We start from the raw sequence: 6,024 nt of genomic DNA on the forward strand, positions 1-6,024 counted from the left end.
GGAAATATTCCCAGTTCAAGATCTGTTGCTATATTTGACTTCTGTGCTTTCTCCCCAAGTCTAATTTATCTCTATGCCTTAATTTCTTCTCCTTCTTTGCCCCCATACCTTTCAATTGTTTCTGCCACCAAAGAATCAATGTCACTTGCTGAATTGTCTTCCCTTCTCCAATGTGTTTACTGTATGTTGATATAATTGTACTGGTTCTCTTTTGTTGTTGACTTTTCAATGTGCCTTTCTTTTCCCACTTCATTACTAGACCTATACCATTTTGCCCCACTTTGTTTTCTTCTTTTATTCAAATTGTGTGTACCTATGATTCATGAAACCCAGTTACAAAAAACTTACGCATACATCTCTGTAATTCAATGAACTTACCCCACGAATATTTGTTGCACACCTCCAATGTGTCAGCCACTGTATCCAATGCCAAGGATTCAAATTGAATAATAATTGATCTCTATCTCAGGCATCTCATAAGGCACATAGCCAAGGAGACAAACAAGTACGCACTGACTGCTAGTTTAAATTTGTAGGTTTTATAACATAAATATGAACAAGTTATTGTGGGAGAATGAAAACATAACTTCTCCCAGGTCAGAAAGGAGAGTATGAGAATGTCAGAAAGGCTTTATAAAATAGACATTTGAGCTGGGTCTTTGAAAGAAGAGCAGAACTTTACCAGGTGTCTTATTTTGCTGTATACTTTATCTTACATTTTTAAAAAACTTTTATTTAAGGTTTTGGTGCACAGATAATTTTGTTACCTGGTAATAAGCATATTACCCAGTAAGGTAGTTTTTCTATCCTCTCCCTCCTCCCACCCTCTACTGTCAAGTAGGACTTGGTGTCTGTTGTTCCCTTCTTTGTGTACATGTGTACTCCCACTTGTAAGTGAGAACATGCGGTATTTGGTTTTCTGTTCCTACATAATTTAGCTTGGGATAATGGCCTCCAGCTCCATCCATGTTGCTGCGAAGGACATAATCTCATTTTTTTATGGCTGTGTGTATTCCATGGTGTACATGTACCACGTTTTCTTTATCCAGACTGCCACTGATGGGCATTTAGGTTGATTCCATGTCTTTGCTATTGGTAATAGTGCTGCAATGAACATACGCGTGCATGTGTCTTTAGGGCAGAACAATTTATGTTCCTTTGGGTATATATCCAATAATGGGATTGCTGGGCTGAGTGGTAATTCTGTCTCAGGTTCTTTGAGAAATCACCAAATTGCTTTGTACAATGGCTGAACTAATTTACATTCCCATTAGCAGTATACAAGTGTTCCATTTTCTCTGCAACCACGCCAGCATCTATTACTTTTTGACTTTTAGTAATAGCCATTCTGATTGGTACGAGATGGTACTCATTCTGGTTTTGATTTGCATTTATCTAATTAGTGATATGAGCATTTTTTCATATGCTTCTCGGCCACGTGTCTTTTCTTGAAAAATGTCTGTTCCTGTCCTTTGCCCACTTTTTAATGGGTTGTATTTTGCTTATAAAGTTCCTTATAAATTATGGATATTAGAATTCTGTAGGATGCATAATTTGCAAATATTTTCTCTCATGCTGTAGGTTATGTTTACTCTGTTCACTGTTTTGTTTTTGGCTGTGCTAAAGCTCTTTAGTTAGATTCCATTTGTCAATTTTTGTTTTTGTTGCAATTGTTTTTGGCATCTTTGTTATGAAATCTTTGCCAGGTCCTATTCCAGAATAGTATTTCCCAGGCTATCTTCCAGGGCTTTTATAGTTTTAGGTTTTATATCTAAGTCTTTACTTCATCTTGAGTTGATTTTTGTATATGGCATAAGGAAGGGGTCCAGTTTCAATCTTATGCATATGGCTAGCCAGTTATTTTAGCACCATTTATTGAATAGGGAGTACTTTTCTCATTGCTCGTTTTTGTCAACTTTTTTCAAATATCAGATCATAGGTGTGCAGCATTACTTCTGGACTCTCTTTTCTGTTCCATTGGTCTATGTGTCTGTTTTTGTACCAGTACCATGCTGTTTTGGTTACCAAAGCCTTGTAGTATAGTTGAAATTGGGTAGTGTAATGCCTTCAGCTTTGCTCATTTTACTTACGATTGTTATGGCTATTCAGGCTCTTTTTTAAGTTCCGTATGAATTTTAAGGGTTTTTGTTCTAATTCTGTGAAGTATGTCACTGGTAGTTTGATAGGAATAGCATTGAATCCATAAACTGCATTGGGAAGCACATCCATTTTAACAATACTAATTCTTCCTATCCATGAGCATGGAATCTTTTTCCATTTGTGTCATCTCTGATTTGAGCAGTGTTTTGTAATTCTTGTTGTAGAGATCTTTCACCTCCCTTGTTATCTATATTTCTAGGTATTTTTGTGTGTGTATGGCTATTGTGAATGAGATTGCGTTCTTGATTTTGACCCTCAGATTGAATGCTATTGGTGTATAGAAATGCCATTAATTTTTAGACATTAATTTTGTATCCTGAAACTTTGCTAATTGTTTATCAGATCAAAGAGCTTTTAGGCAAAGACTATGGGGTTTTCTACAGAATCATATTGTCTACAGAGATAGTTTGACTTCTTTTCCTTGGATGTCTTATATTTCTTTCTCTTACCTGTTATCTCTGGCTAGGACTCCCAGTACTATGTTGAATAGGATTGGTGAGAGTGGGCATCTTTGTCTTATTCTGGTTCTCAAGGGGAATACTTCTAGCATTGGGCCCATTCAGTATGATGTTGGCTGTGGGCTTATCATAGATGGCTCTTATTTTGAAGTATGTTCCTCTAATGCCTAGTTTGCTGAGGGTTTTTAACATGAAGGGATGTTGAATTTTATTGAAAGCCTTTTCTGCATCTATTGAGATGATCATGTGGTTTTTAAGTATTTATGGGATATTCAAAACAGATATATAAGAAGCAAAAAACTTGGGCCCAAAAAACAAGTTTGAAGGTATATTTGGGAGTTACCAGTAATACAGGTAACTGCTGAAGCTCTAAATATAGAAGACAAACTAGAGGAGCTTGTTTCTTGAAGAATTCTTGTCATGCTTGACATTTTTTACAGAGACTTCTTAAAACAGGGGCCTATCTTCTTTGGCTAACATGTGCAGACTAAAATGAAAGAGCATAGTATATTATAAAATCAGTAAAAGGTAAGATAAATTTAGGCCTAAAAATAAAGAATAAATACACTCAGTTGAATCTGAAGCTCTAATTTACAGATGCAAAATTGCAACAATACATTAACCTATATGTAAATACATCTAGGGAAACAAAAAATGAAAGTAAAATGGAAAAAGATAAAAGAAGTGAGGCAAGGAGAAGAGAATGGGCAAAAGGACGTAGGAAAATCAGGAATTTTTTAAGGCCTAAAATTTTAGTGAATCAGATGTGGAAAACGGATTAACACTGAGATCAAATGAGAAAGGAGCAAATAAGGAAAGATGTATTACAAACCAAAAGTAAAAAAGGGAAAACAAAATAACAAAAGCAAAAGCTATTTAAAAAGAATAAAGGAAGAGGTGATAATGAAGTAAATTTAAAAAGTACGGAATAATAAAAAGATATTGCAAAAAATATCTTTTGAAAATAAACATACTAATAACTTGACAATAAAGTGAAATATGTAAGACAAACATATCTGTGTCATTATTTAGGAGTAGTGAAAAGTACTCTTAAATAATAATTTGGTGTCTAGCAGGCCTGGATTTGAATCTACTTTAACTTGCTAGCTATGTGACCTTGGGCAAGCAAAGAAAATGCTTATAACAATTGTAAAAATACCTGTAAAGTGCCTTATACTTATGGCTCAAAAAATGAAGGAAATGAGAGAAAAAAGTATAGATTACTATATGGAAGTCAAATTTCTAGTGACTTTTCTAATCTAAACATGAATTATTACAGTACTTGAAATAAACATAAAGTTTATTTTTAAACTGAGAACTGAGTGACTAAATTGCTTGTGATAGTTTTACACTGCTAGGTCAACCCTGCCTGACAGTAACAATAGGATGTGAGACTCAATATGCTCATTCTATCTCAAATTCTGTCACACATACGATGACTGCTATTTACCTTTCTCCTGAGCCATCTGTGACAACAAACAAACAAACAAAAGAAAAACCCACCAGGGTAGGAGTCAGCTAGTTCTGCTAACAAAACTAACCAAAAACCTTAATTGTATTGCCACCAGCACCTGAGCCCTTTGTCATGAAAGCTACCAATAGGGTGGAAATTTAAAATATGAGATATTTTATTATGCATGTTTTATTAAATCCTATGTGTGCAGAAACGATTATCCATTTTCCTTCTTGTTTTTGTAAGACTTATTAAGTAGAAAACATAAATCTCAAGCTCCTTAAATGTGATTTTGAGGAACTGAGGCCAAAACAATTTTTTGCTGTGAAACCAGATCCTTGAATGCACTACAGGAAAATATTATTTGATATGAATTTTTTTTGGTACACACAATTTTTCGAAAATATCTCTCTCTCCACAAAGTTAATTCAAATTGTAGAATTCTTCCAAGTCACAAAAGGAGTTTTCATGGCTCTGGGTACTTACCTTTGAGTTTCACATCCTATATCTCTGGAGTTCTTAACTGAGGGAACATGGACCATTAGGTCATGAACAGACTTGTAGTCTTTGAACAGCCTGAAACAGTTATGTGATAATGTGCATGTACACAGGAACATTTTTTCTAGAGTAATGGCACATACCTTTCATCAGATTTTCAAAGGTTTCTTGAAATGCTCAAGAACCATTGTCAGACATTTAAATAACCAGAGTGTATACAGTGTCCAAATATTTCCAAATTTTGACACTTGTAAGATGTCTTAATTAAAACAAGCCATGAAGTTCAGTGTCATAATAACCAGAAAAGTTATTTCTCTTGTGAGAGTAGTTCTATGTCTTTACTTCCTAGTGGTTTACACACTCTTTAACCCATATGACAATCTGGCTTCTGTCCCCAGTGCTCTGGAATTACTTCTGCCTGTATGATTAAGTTCCTCGTTGTTAAATTCGAAAATACATTTTTTGGTATTTATTTGACCTCTTGGTGGTAATATAGGATAAGAGCACAGACTCTGGAGCCAAACTGCCTAGATTCTAATCTTAGCTCTATTACTTTCTAACTCTGTGACTTTGGGCAAATTACTTAACTCTCTCATGTCTCAAAGCAGAATCCTTTGTAAAGTTTATTTATATAGTGGTGTGAAGAGTACTTACTTCAAAAGGTTTGGTGAGTGTGAGAAATAAGCTCCTAACAAAGAAAGTGTTATGTAATTGTTATTATCTGGTGCCTCTGATCACATCTTTCTTGAAAATCACTTGAAATCTGCCTAAGTTTCATTCTGCTTTTGATGGCTCCTTATTTTCATCTCCCTACTTCTAGGCTTCCTCCCTAATATATCTTTTATGCTAAGGCCTATATGATCACTTGAAACTATAAATCTGATGCCATCCTTTGCCACTGCCATTAAGATAGTCTAAAATCCTCAGCATGGTAGACAAGTCCCTTTATGATAGTGTACCAATCTAGTTCTCATTCCTCAAGTCTCCTCTGTTGTCTGTGCTTACCCTATGGGCTAAGCTGAACCGAGCTGTTACATTTCCAAAATATGCCTCGCTGTCTTTATGCTTGCCTTTGCGCATGCCACTGACTCTTCCTAGAATGCCCCATTCTCCTTCTCTAGAAAGTCTTCTCTTACCATACTTCTTCCCAAAATAAATTAGGTGTCCTTTCTTAATGTGCCTCCAATAACCCCATACAGTATTTATCCCACTCTATTTTAGATGCCACTTTGGTTGCTGATACATTTCATCTACTCAGATCTTCCCACTGCCTCTTATAAAGAAAACCGGGAGCCACATTACGATATCCTTGTTCTCTAATTTTTCTGCCACCCTGATCTTAAACCACTTTCTTTTTCCTTTGTTGACATTTACCCCATCCCTTTCTTAATTAGCCCAACAAGATTAGAGAGAAATGTATCTACAAACGATATATGTACATAAATTAACTAGATA

Source organism: Mandrillus leucophaeus, unplaced genomic scaffold (assembly GCF_000951045.1).
Source record: "Mandrillus leucophaeus isolate KB7577 unplaced genomic scaffold, Mleu.le_1.0 Scaffold1292, whole genome shotgun sequence".
NCBI lineage: Eukaryota > Metazoa > Chordata > Mammalia > Primates > Cercopithecidae > Mandrillus > Mandrillus leucophaeus.